Below are 13,854 nucleotides of genomic sequence, written 5' to 3' on the forward strand. Positions count from 1 at the left end.
TCTCAGCCGCTCGTACAGTGGAATAGCAAGTGGGGACCGTCGCTGTTTGTCGACTGGTGTGTAGACGCGCGCGTACTAAAAACACCCCCGGGGCATATCGACAGACACACTCTTGCACTGCGTGCTCCTTTTTCGTAGTCCTGCTTACACTATACGGCCATAACACACACACACACACACACACACACACAACACACACACACACACCCTCTCTCTCTCTCTCTCTAAAACACACACACACACACCCTCTCTCTCTAAACACACACACACACACACACCCTCTCTCTCTCTAAACACACACACAGACAGACACCCACCCTCTCTCTAAACACATCTCTTGTACGCAGTCTTATCGTGAATGTTTTCTGAATGCCAATCCACTGTCCTCTCAAGTGACTGACAGTCATGCTTTACTCTTAAGCATAATCCATCTGATTCAGTCTGAAACACACACACACACACACACACACACACACACACACACACACACACACACACACAAGGTCGGCCTTATTTACCGACAACGCTAATTAGTTAACCTCAAATCCAATTACACACACCCCTCGGGTTTTAATCTCTCCTCCAACCGCAGCCGTTGAGCGTTAGCGCTCTTAGCGTCGGCGTGGCGGCGTTCCCGTCACATCTCACCTCTTTCCTCCAAGCGGAGCGGGGTAAAACGTTTAGCAGCGCAGCCTGTGGTTAGCATGTTAGCATCACGCCTTATCTCTCCTCTCCAAGCGCAGCGCTGTCATTTCAGAGCTGTGGCGTTAGCGTGGAAGTGCCTGCCCTGGCTCCGGCTCTCTGGCTAAGCGGCAACGTGGACTTGCCTTTACGCCTCGGAGAGTAAATCAGGCGGATTAACGCTCCCATCTGTAAGACACGGGGTGTGCCTGGCTGTGCTAGCGTGTTATGTTTGTGGTGGAGAGGAACTGAGGGGGAAAGGGCTGATAAACAGGAAAGGCCTGTGGGGATGGCGAAGAAGGGAGGAAGGGAGAGGTCTGTGGAGAGGGGATAGGAGCTTTTGAAATGTTTATTGGTGTGTATTTGTTTATATTGTTTGAATGTGTTTGGTTTGTATGTTATGGAGTGTGTGTGTGTGTGTGTGTGTGTGTGTGTGTGTGTGTGTGAGAGGTGTTGGCCGCGAAGTGGATTGGGTGACCTTGCCTGCCAGGGCGTCTGTCTGTCTCTGTCTGTCTGTGTCTCTGTCTGTCTGTGTCTCTGTCTGCCTGTGTCTCTGTCTGCCTGTGTCTCTGTCTGCCTGTGTCTCTGTCTGCCTGTGTCTCTGTCTGCCTGTGTCTCTGTCTGCCTGTGTCTCTGTCTGTGTCTCTGTCTCTGTCTGTGTCTCTGTCTGGCTGTCTGTTTGTCTGTGTCTCTGTGTCTCTGTGTCTGTCTGTCTGTCTGGCTGTCTGTTTGTCTGCCTGTCTGTGTCTGTCTGTGTCTCTGTCTGTGTCTGCCTGTCTGTGTCTGTCTGTCTGTCTGTCTGCCTGTCTCGGTCTGCCTCTCTGTCTGTCTGCCTCTCTGTCTGTCTGTGTTTCTGTCTGTCTGTCTGTGTTTCTGTCTGTCTGTCTGTCTGTCTGTCTGTCTGTCTGTGTTTCTGTCTGTCTGTCTGTCTGTCTGTCTGTCTGTCTGTCTGGCCCTTTCGTTCTGTCTGTCTGTCTGTCTGTCTGTCTGGCCCTTTCGTTCTGTCTGTCTCTCTCTCTCTGTCTGTCTCTCTCTCTCTGTCTGTCTCTCTCTCTCTGTCCCTTTCATTCTGTCTGTCTCTCTCTCTCTCTTTTGGTCTTTCTCTGTCTCGCGCTCTCTGTGTCTGTCTCTCTCTCCTTTAGTGTTCTTTCCTCCTATACACCTTATGTCTCCCTCCCCATCTGTCAAGGGTCGGCAAGTGCTCTGGGCACAGTACCAGAGCGTGTGTGGTTGTGTGAGAGAGAGAGTGTACTATATTCAGTGTGTATGGCCTGCAGGTTAGTGTTTTCCGTCATCAATCTATTTCTGGAGGCAGCTCTGCAGTGTGATCACTAGCTAGCACAGCCACAAAGTCATAAAATCTTAACTGAACCCTAACCTTAACCACACTGCTAACCCTAATGCCTAATGTTACGAACCATCTCGTAGCCCGTAACCGAGGGAGACAACGCAGAGATATAAAGAAATAGAAGAAACATACTTATTAAATAGAGTGAACTATATCCAAGTAACAGTGGTGTGTGTAGTCAGTAGTGTGAGTGGATGCGTACCTAGACGGTGATAATGAGGGGTGTTGAGAGGTGCCAAAACAAACAAACACAAAGAAGCCCCAGAATGCCACAACAAAAAAACAACGGTGTGTCTGCATGGAGTGAGTCTCCTTGATGTATGGGGGGAAAGGTGCGTTTATCCCCGGGATGCACCCGGGCCCAGGTGTGTCCCATTTCGCTGACGACCCTCACAGCTCCGCCCACCGACATCCTATTAAGGAAAACCAGAGCAGAAAAAGAATTTGGCAGACAGAGTGGGAGGGCTGTCGTCACACTAAACCTAACCTTAAGTTATCATCCCCCCCCCCCATGGATTCTTACAATTTGGCCAATTTTGACTTTGCAGCTGGCCTATCTAAGGGGAAATTGCTCCGTTCTGCCTCCAGGACAATACCCGTGACAATCAAGGTCAACCTGCGTGTGTCGCCCATTTTAAGAATGAAACCCAAAATTAGCTGTGCTGATCTGGGAACAGTTTTGCCTTTTTTAGATCATAAGGAACCCGCTTAAATGGAGAGGGGGAGGGGGGGGGCCCTGATCCTAGATCAGCACTTGTACCCTGAGACGCTTTCTGAATACAGACCAAGACCTTTATCAAAGGGAGGCCCTTGTTGGTTGTTATTGGTTGAAAGAAGCCGACTGACTAACAAAATGCTGCTGTATTTGTTTATGCGAATGAGATGCGAGACATTTGAGGGGGTCGCGGGGGGGGAATGTAATGAGTGACATTTACAAATCAAATATGCATAAATCAACGTGCCACCGACAGGGCGACAAACAAAGCAGCGCGTCAGATGCGACCAGGCAGAAAATTACAAAGAGGAAGAAATAACTTTGAAAAAAGAGAGAGAGAGAGAAACCCTTCACTTTGTGAGTTACTATAGTACGTTTCTTCTCTCCCCTTCCATTTCTCCCTCCCTCACTTTTCTCCCTCTCCCCCTCTCCGTCACTCTATTTCTCTCTCTGTCTGCTCTATACATTCAAGTAACCGACATATTTTTTTTCCGCGCCCTGGAATGTGTCGCTGCCGGGATGAATATTTTAGTCCTCCTCATAAATTCACCACCCTGTTTCTCTCCCTCTGGTCTGATACGCACGGATGGACAGAGGGGTAAATGTAGGGCTGTCCCCGACAAAAAAATTATAATACAATTTAAAAAAAATAAAAAATATTGGTCTGTTCTTTGGACCAATCAATTTTTAAACATTACCCTATGTGTTTTAATGACATGAACTATATGCTTGTCTGATGCTGTTTGATTAAATAAGACCGGCGTGACTTGAGGGAGCCAGAGATCAAGATAACCAGAGGAGAAGAACCTTAACCTGACCCGACTTATCCTCCTGCCTCTCAGGCTGGCCTTCGCACATTCTCCCGTTACTCAGCTGAAGTTGCTGGTAATAGGGATACACCAGGGGTCGGCTGCACCAGGGGTCGGCTGCACCAGGGGTCGGCTGCACCAGGGGTCGGCAACCTTTCTCGTGGGGAGTGCGAATTTGTCTTAAAATGTCTACCGACCTGCGTGCTGGTTATGATTTGCATCTGCTCATTTTTGTGGAACAGTCATTTAATTTCTAATAATGTCTTCGTATCTCAAAATCATTCATGTGGTTAATCAAAATTATATCCACATCTAAATGAAAATGATACAAATCTAACAGTAACTTCTATTGCCATTTCCAACTATGTAATAATAATTAAGAAAGCCTGCATAAAGCCAACAAATAAACATTGCAAATAAATAAATCAAATACAAAAATCCTATAAATCACATTGGCTTTGCATGGGGCCCGTCTGCAACAAACTTGCATCATTGTATCAGCTATTAACTTGGGTCCAGCCTGAAGATCGTGCTTGCAAACTTGCAACATTTTCTAAAATATTCTGTGCCAGTGAGCTCAGGACAGACACAGCTGTAGGCTATTTGCCCAAAGGATAAGAAGTAATCAGGTAGGCCCTATTTTATGACGTTTCCAATGGATCAGAGCATGGCATTTGTCCCTTTTCACACTGAGTGGTTATCGAAAGGGAGAGAGCTGGAAAGATTTCTCAAATACATTGAGGAAATATTGTCATTCTCAATGATGTGAAAACAGACCACGCTTGCTTGCTTGTTTTGAGGTGAAGAAAACATTCCATTGAGAAGCTCCATAGGTCATTAGTGTCTGTTTTGAATGTGTTTGGTTTGTATGTTAAGGAGGTGTGCGTGTGCGCGTGCATGTGTGTGTGTATGCGTGTGTGAGGCTATTTTGCCAGTGACGTGGACTCAGAAATACTATCTGATGCCCAAATGGGAACATTTATATACCTACATTTGCTCACAGACCAGGTGCTCATTTGTACTCGACATTGACAGTAGCGCTCCGAACAAAAGACGAGGACTAAATTGACAAAACTCATAAATGGAATGAAATAAACCCGAAACTTGTTTCTCACAAGTGTAGCATAGGTTGTGCGCTCTGCAAACAAATGTGTCCACTCCGACAATGAGAACGGTAAACGACTGGAATAATAATATATTGAAATGCATTAACAGAAATGACCATGATAAAAAAAAAATGTGGATTAGAAATGATAGGAATTAGAGGTACATGTTGGCTACTACTGGAGATATATGTAATGGGGAATTAATAGACACTAACAATCAAACACAAACAATTCACGCGATGAAGTTATGAAACCAATGAATGTGCACAAATTGGCCCGGAGAGCGCACATTGGAGAGAGACTTGCGTTGGGCATCTCAGCCACCCTCCCCTTCTTCTTGGACTGTGCCTTCCCCGCGGCCTCCGAAATCGATTATTTCCCCGAGACAGGTGTCTCCTGTGCTGTATAATTCTATTTCTATATTTGCTACTGCTCAAAAAAAAAAAAGAAGGCTGTTGGTCGAACCAAGCTTCTTTATTTCCCCTATCGACAAAATAATCGACCAGTCGACTAATTGGGGTCAGCCCTAGTTGAATGGGTGTCAGCCCCAGTTGAATGGGGGTCAGCCCTCCTCCTCTCCTCCGTTCTCTTCGGCTGGTCCCTCTCTTACGTGGTGACGTATTGTACCGCACCCTCCCTTACCAGCGTGGAAAAGGGAGAACCATATACCAGGGCTGCATCCCAAATGACACCCCCATTCCTATATGGTGCGCTACGGGCCCTGGTTAATAGTTGTGCGCTAAATGGGGACTAGGGTGCCATTGGGGACGTAGACTAGGACATTCTCCATACTATCCCGTTGGGGCAAGGGTTTGATCCTGTGCAGTTGCCCAACCAAATGTAAAGGAAGGGTTATTATAGGGCAGTCGATATTCTGTACATCCAGACCTCCATCGAGTCCCGCCTCACCAGGCCTATGGTGATCTTGTCAAATGTAGCTCGCCTGGGTGTTATCTGAGCAAGGCACAACCGAGGCCGGAGAGCCGGGGGGGGGTAATATATCCCCTCTCTATACCCCCGTCCATCCCCCCAGAGGGTGTATTCACCCTCCCCTCCCCATCCCCATTTGACTTTCTCAACTGTCATCTGCCCCCCTCCTGTTTCTCTCCTTCTACACTTTCCCTCCAATTCTCATCTCATTATTTTCTCCACTTATTCCTCTTCCCACTCATTTCTCTTATTCCACATCCCTGTTCATCTCTCTTATTCTTCCCACCATACACTCCCCCCCCACCCCATTCCAACCCACCCACCCATCCCTCTCTCTCTATCAGTCCCATTCTCTCAAGCCAGAGTGGACCGTCTCAGGTTGCATTCCAAATGCCACCCTCGTGCCCTATGTAGTGCGCCAGTTTTGAACCCCGTGGACCCCTTGTCAAAAGTGGGGCACTGTAACGGGAATACAGTATGTTGCCGTTTTGGGGACACCGCCTCGGTGCTGCTGTCACCGCTCTCTCATTTATGATCATTAGAGCTGCTTTTGTTTCAGCCATAGTAAAACAGTGATTTCCAGATAGAACTTATCTCCTGCCGGCTAATTAGACCATGGAGCAAAAAAAACGGCACCAGCAGTGAGCGTAGCATTGCCCCTGCCGTCCCCTCCTCTCCATCCCTTCTTCTTACCTCTGAGATTTGTCTTCCCTTTCTGCGCCCTCCTTCGTCTTCCTCCTCTCCTCCCCTTTCGAATTGCCCGTACTTTCTCCCTCGCTCTCTTTCTCTCTCCGTTCCAACCCGTCTCTCCCGTTCTCCTCTTCCCTTTTCTCCCACCCCCGTTTTCCAGGTCTTTCTCCCCCACATTTCGCTGCCTTTCACTGAGAGGAGGAGACAGGCGCTGGCCATGTTTAATAAAATATAAACCTTGTCGAGAGGAGGGGAGAGAAGAGATGAAGAGAGAGAGAACATCGCCTCTCCTCCACCCATTCCACAACCTCTCTCGGGGATCTCTCCCTACACGCGCACACACACTCTCACACCCACTCTCACACACGCACACACATTCACAATTCAGCTCCTCCAACGCTCCATGCGATAGAGGGAAACCAGAAACGGGTCAGATTGAGACCAGATGTAAGGTAGGGAGAGAGAGAGCGAGAGAGAGAGCGAGCTAAACGAGGGAGGACAGAAACAGAGGGAAGAAAAGAGAAACTGGCAATAACAAGCCCTAGATTACATTTTCAGAGTGACGCAATTTATTTTCCAAATGTTCTCGCAGGATTAAGAGAGAGAGAGAGAGGAGAGAGAGGAGAGAGAGGAGAGGAGAGAGAGAGGGAGAGAGGAAACGGAGGCGATGGTGGGTGAAGTAACCGCGGCATCCCGAGCCAGATGGACCGTAACTCAACCGTGACCGAGCCGGCTCCTCCTTGTATAACCCTCCGCTCAGCACTGCGGTCGACAACCACATGACTCGCCGCTAACACTAGCTTCTGAGAACATTCCGGACCCTTCCCTCTATAAATGTATGAACGGAGACTTGTGTTTCCAATTCATAATCCGATTTCCACCCCCCTTCAAACGCAATCGCAAAATATCAGGTGCTTGTCTCACCCCCCCCCCCAACCTCTCTTTCCTCCCACCTTCTCTTTCCTCCCATCTCTCTTCCATTCCAATTCTATGAATCTTTAACAAGCGGATCAGTGAACCTCAAGAGCACGGACCGCTGACAACAATTGCGCAACGTGAACATGCAATGCTATGCAGCATAATGCAATTCACAGCCTCTTCACTGTCACACGGCTCCTCAATAACGTTCCCACACACTCGTTTTGTTAACGTTCCCGAGAAACGGGAGCGGAGAAGAAAATGAGAAAAAAAAAAAAGAAGAGAAGTGGGATTTGGATCCGCTCCCTGAAGGATGAACGGAACAACTCTCCTCAGAGAATGGTACAGTTCCCTCGTCTATTTTTAGCCGTAACGCCCCGGTGCTTATCTCTTCTTTTCTTGTACTTTTGACACGATACAGGCTAGTGGCTCCGAAGACTCCCTTAAGTGTTAGCTTGTGCTTCTTGCTTGGAAGTAGAAGTTCTGCGGTGCCTGGCAAAGTGGCTTCAATGGCGCGACTAGAAGGTAGAGGAAGCAAGGCTCCGTAAAGCAGGCCAAAGTTGCACAAATACGCATGCGACAAATGTTTACTCAACTGTAGTCAAGGAGAAACATTCTGGATGCGTTCAACGTAACTGCAGCGGATGCTTGACCCCGACTTCGTAAAGGAAGTTTGAAGTTTGTGAAAGATTTTAAGGCGTTATTTAATTTTCTTGTCCTCAGTGAGAAGTACTGAATCCTCGACATTTATCCCCCCCTCCCCCAAGCTACACCCACCTCTTTTAGCACCCTTGCCAATCCAAGGAGGACTCTCTGACTGTTGTACTTGAAACGTATTCATTAAAGGGATACTTCGGGATTTTGGCAATGCCCTTTATCTACTTCCCCAGAGTCCGATGAGCTGGTGGATACCATTTTTATGTGTCTGTGTCCAGTGTGAAGGAAGTTGGAGGTAGTTTTGCGAGCCAATGCTAACTAGCGTTAGCGCAATGACTGGAAGTGTATGGGTAGACTAAATTGAGATTTGTTCTTTTTTTGCACACACACACACACTACCCCCCATCCCCCCAGGCGGTGTCTGTCTGTCAGTCACAGTAGTTCCCTGTGGTTTAATTATTCATGGTGTATTAAATGTTCATTTCCACACACCCTCAAAGTTGGCCTGCCTGCCTTAATGGAGACCGCAGATGAATATTGGAAGAGAGGGGGAACGCGGAGTCACAGACGGGGAGAGTGAAGACGCGGGGAAAAGGAGCGCTGGAGAGACTGGAGGAGAGTTAGATGTAAATGGCGAGAGAAGGGAGAGACTGAAGGGCAGAGAGGTATGGAGAAGAGAAGGGTGGGGGGAAAAAATCGTAGAGAATGGTGAAGGCAAAGTTGAGAGAGAGAGAGAGAGATTGAAAGAAAGGGGAAGGTGGAAAGAGACGGAGTGAGTTGGGGAGAGGGGGCATGTAGAGATAGAGGAGATGGAGGAGACCGAAGGATACGGAAAGGCAGAGAGGGACAAAAATGCTGTTGAACAAGAGACACGGAGAAAGAGACTGAAGGATACTGGTAGGCAGAGATGGCAAAGCACGCTATGGGACTCTATCCCGTCTTAAGGTTTCCTACCTGCTCTGTTAGGTAAAGGTTTGTAGGATGTTCTTTTTTTAGAAAGGGACCTGCGCTGATTCCGGCACTTTCCATGATTGCGCGGCCGAGCGTCATCTCTTTTTCCTAGATCATCACAAAGAGACAGTATCGCACATAACATGGTTAGATTGAAGAGTAACCTCTGAAAATGAGACTTGTCTTTTGGGATTCAGGTTAGAACCATATCTGTATCTGGACTAAATGATTTCTTCCAAGTCTTTGCTGTGTATATACAGTATATTATTTATATATATATATATATATATACTGTACCTCACATGAGACTCGTGATAAGACGATGCAGTTAGTCCATTTTAATGAGTTATTGGACTCCACAAAGATTATTTAGCAATGTGCAAGGTCACCGTAATAGGCACTGAAGAAATCTCTGAGAATGGAATTCTAAATACAATTATTACTTCAGGATTTTATCAAATGAAGGCAAAAGCTTCAGTTAAAAAGCATGAACAAGCATTACACAGCATTATTCTAAGCGCGGTCAGAGAGCGAGAGAGACAAAGAATCCATGGCTTGAGCCATGGCCCATAGCTCCTGGGAGAGAAAGAGTGTACTGTAGGTATCTCACCACAGCAAGTCAGGAACATAAGAGAAAGGACTATGAATCTAAGACCCTTTTTACATAAGCATCTGAGTTGTTTGGATTCAAAAACGGTGTTGTTGAGCAATAGTATTACTGTAAGGTTAACCTCCAATCAGAGATCAGGCCTACATGCTGTGACAATGGGGGTTGGTAAGTCCAACACAGAGGAGGCTGAATTCCTAAGACAACACAGAGGAGGTTCTTGTATACGGTTGATAAGAATAGTCACTTTGGGCGCTGGGCCGCTCTAAATATCCCATGAACCTACAGTGATGTGTACCACACCTTTTTGTCACCGGTAGTTTCCGCCTGTATAACAGATCATTCACACCACCTCTGTATAATTTGTCCGTCTCTCTCTTTTTTGTCACGCTCCCTTTCACACTCTCTCTCTGCTCCACTATTTCCAGGGAGTGAGGATGAGAATTGGGAGTGGACGGAACCCCCCCCCCCTCCCGAGTCCCTTTTCGTGGTTGAAAGTCCTGCTTTTAAAAACAAAAAAAATCCTCGTTCCGCTCTCATCCGCTCTGCTCCTGCGCTCCCCTGCACGTCGCTCGGTTATTAAGTCGTTACTCTCTCTTTCTCGTTTATTTTTTTCCTTTCTCTTTCCGCCACGATCCGTCTCTCGCCTGTCGAAGGGGCGTCGTTTCGCAGCTTAATGAGAATACCTCGGCGTTCCACCTAATAGATCTGCCAAAAAATAACGGGGGGGCGGCAAGAGGGATAAAACTACACACGCATACAGGCAAGCTCTAGCGCGCATACATACACACACATGCATACATACACACACAGGCAAGCACACACACTGTGTCGGTCGAGTCTACAGGCAGCTCTAGCGCGTCTCCCCATCAGATGCGAGCCCCGTGAAGGTCAGGCTGTAGTTAAAGATGAGACTGCCTGCTGAGCTGTTTTACCGCAAACATGTCTTCTAAAAACCCCCTCGGAGTGTTGCCCTTATATTGACCCTGTTGTCTCTCTGTTGTGCCCATGTCCGCCTTTTCCAAGAGCTTTGATTCATTGGTTAAGTTCAGAAGGCACGTCGGTGTCCTCGTCGAAGAACATATTACCTCAATACCTGACCACGATAGGAATGTTAACGCAAAGATTAGGTGCGCACAACTTGGGTTAGGCTCTGGTGGAACAGTGGTACAAGCGATTCCATCCCCAACTCTGATGTGACGCCTGCTATAATAGAAGCTCAATGCCTGACAAGAAGATACAGTACGATGCTGTGGGGCCAAGCTGCGAAGCATGTCAACGGCGCTCATGGGAGATCTAGAACCCCCCCGCTCACCCTCTGTCAGAGCCGTAACACACGCTCCCCTGTGTCAAAGCCGCAACACACTCCCCCGTGTCCCCCAACATCGTCCCCAAGTCCCGCCACTTTGATGACCTAGGTGTCACCGTCTCTTCCCCCGAAGGTTTTCAACTAATTTATTTCATTATTTAACATATTATGTTAATCCCCCTCCCCCCCTCTTATCTGTATTCCACCACATCAGAGACCTAATTAATTATGGATCGGATTGGTCTTAAAAAAAAAAAAATTAAGACAGTCGCCTCATTATTTATGCACAATGTTTTCGTTGCGTTATTTATTAACATCCTGTCAGTTTCTCGCCTAAGAACTTATTTATTTATATACGTACACTCTCTCTCGCTTTAATCTACTCACATCTCTAGTTGTCTCATTATATGCACTTGGCCGGTGTTAAAATGGTGTTTTGCTCACACCTGTGAGGTGCAGATCATTTTATCCGCCGACACTAGTTTTCCCTCCACCGTCAACATGGTGAGAGTGTGGACCTATCAGCTGAAGTGTCTGAGGGAGCACACGTTGATGGGAGAGGCGAAATGTATCTCGGACGTCTGCCCGGTGATTCATGCTTCAAACCATTGGCTGAAAATACGATTAGGCGTCTGGAAGTGAGACGGGACATTTGTCTTGTGCTGCAAGAATTGCGGCGTTTAGAATGATCTAATTAATGAAGCCTTTGTCGTTTGAAACGGAAAGGAAGTCCTAGGAACTGCAATCTGGGAGGTTTTCGCCTTATAATAAAAGTGACAGCCATTGAAAACAGTGGTAGGCTGGGGTTTTTTTATGGTTTGTCCTCGGGTTTTTGCCTGCCATATCAGTTCTGTTATACTCACAGACATTATTTTAACAGTTTTAGAAACTTTAGAGTGTTTTCTATCCAAATCTACCAATTATATGCATATCCTAGCTTCTGGGCCCGAGTAACAGGCAGTTTACTTTGGGTACGCTTTTCATCCGGACGTCAAAATACTGCCCCCTAGCCCAAAGAGGTTAAGGTCTTTCAGAACGTACACTTTATTAGGTACACCCATGTAGTACCGGGCCGGTCGTCGCCCCCCCCCCTTTTGTCTCCAGAACAGCCTGAATTCTTCGGGGCGCGGGTTCTACAAGGTGGCCGGAAACATTCCACCGGGATGTTGGTCCATGCCGACGCGCGACGGCGTCAAGGGGTTGTTGCAGATAGGATGGCGGTACATTGATGCTGCGAACAGCCCCGTTCCGTCTCACCCCAAAGATGCTCTATATGGTTTGGTCAGCAACAATGTTCAGATGCACAATGGCATTCAATCTTTGCTCAAATGGTATTAAGGGACCTAATGTTATGCCATGAAAACATTCCCCACACCAGTACACTACCACACCAGCCTGTACTATTGACACCAGGCAGGATGGGTCCATGGACTCATGCTTCTAACGTCAAATCCTGACTCCATCACAGGAACCGGGATTCATCAGACCAGGCAATGTTTTTTTTCTTCCCCTCCTCAATTGACCAGTGTTGGTGATCGCGTTCCCACTGGACCCGCTTCTTGTTTTCAGCTGATAGGAGTGGAAAACCAGTTTGGTCGTCTGCTGCAATAGCCCATCTGTGACAAGGATCGACTAGAGTTCTGCGTTCCTGAGATGTTGATCTGCACGCCACTGTTGTACTGCTCCGTTATGTGTCTGTTTGTGGCCCGCCTGTTAGCGTGCACAATTCTTGCCGTTCTCTTTCGACTTCCTCAACGAGCTGTTTTCACCCACAGGACTGCCGCTGACTGAATGTTTTTTGTTTGTCTTACCGTTCTCGGGGAAACCCTTGACACTGTCGTGCGTGAAAAGCCCGGGAGGGGGGCCGTTTCTGAGATACTTGATCTGGCGTGCCTGGCACTGACGATCATACCACGCTCAAAGTCACTTAGGCCACTCATTTTGCCCATTCTAACATTCAATCGAACAGTAACTGAATGCCTGTCAGCCTGCTTTATATAGCAAGCAATGGCCACGTGACTCTCTGTAGAAGCAATCCATTTTTGTAAACAAATAAAGTGGTAAATGATGTTTGACATGCATACAAGGGAATCCATTTGTATGTGGACTTCATCTCCCACAATGCCCCTCTTCTTTCAGCCTGGCTAAGCCATTGCCATTCCAAGGCAGCAGTTAAGTAAAACAAACAAGTGGGCACAGGGGAAGGCCCCTTCAGTCTGCCATAGAACAGGGATAGAGAACTTGGACGTCCTCTACCAAAAACACCACACACACATGTGCACATGTACATTTGTCTGTTTTAAGCCCAATTCAATCACGCAGTGTGTTTTGAGCTTTGCTTTGGACCAAGCTGTGGGTGTTTACTTTCTCCAGAATCGTTTTTCCGGCAGCTGTGTAGGTTTGCCAGGAGGGACAGTCATTGAAAGTGGAATGAGAGTCTATTTTGGCTAAAAGAAAGTGTGTATATGTGATGATCAGAAAGTCTCATTGTTTGGCAACTGTGCAATGCCATCCCCGGGGATCCGTCTTAGCGCCTTTTACTCTTAAGCTTAGGGGGTTTGTGGGAAGAGAAACGCTGAGCCAGTCTCCTTGTGGGTAGCCACCAACCTCCCTCAGACGTTTCTTATAGTGCCAGCTTACCTGGCACTTCTCTTGCACGCACGTGCGCACACTTCTTCCCTCAGCCTGTTTTCATGGAAACAGCCGGATGATGAACTCACAACTCGTGTAGAAACCGCTAGTTCTGTTTCAACGGTGAAATAAGAAAAAATCTGAGCTTCAAAAGAATCCCCCGGTGAAATATGGTTCCATTGTAGTCTGCAGTTTGTAGCCCTAATGCAAGCTTTGAACGGTTTTGACACCTGTCAGAAATGTTGATAAAATAGGATGCCTCGGTCTCTCGCTCTGCTAATGCTTTGATCATGTTTTGGAGTAATGCGATAGCGGCTTCTCGAGAGAATGGGGACAATGTTCAATGTGACGCGATTTACAGAACTCCATGACTGCCATTTGGAAATCTTACTGTAAGCAGTGCACTGGGGTTGCTGGCGTACAGTGTCTTAAGTTTGGATGCTCCGCCAGTAGTGGAACAGTAGTTAAGTAGTGTGTTGACACTTGAAACAAAGATTAAAGT

At 47.3% G+C, this 13,854-nt stretch overlaps 1 protein-coding gene across 4 annotated transcripts in view; it reads left to right on the plus strand.

The window, feature by feature from the left end:
• The window catches only part of LOC106565213 (plexin-A1), a 259,984-nt gene that overhangs the window by 151,772 nt on the left and 94,358 nt on the right, over window positions 1-13,854 (plus strand). The gene's annotated exons all lie outside the window — the stretch shown is intronic.

Source organism: Salmo salar, chromosome ssa12 (genome assembly GCF_905237065.1).
Source record: "Salmo salar chromosome ssa12, Ssal_v3.1, whole genome shotgun sequence".
Taxonomy (NCBI): domain Eukaryota; kingdom Metazoa; phylum Chordata; class Actinopteri; order Salmoniformes; family Salmonidae; genus Salmo; species Salmo salar.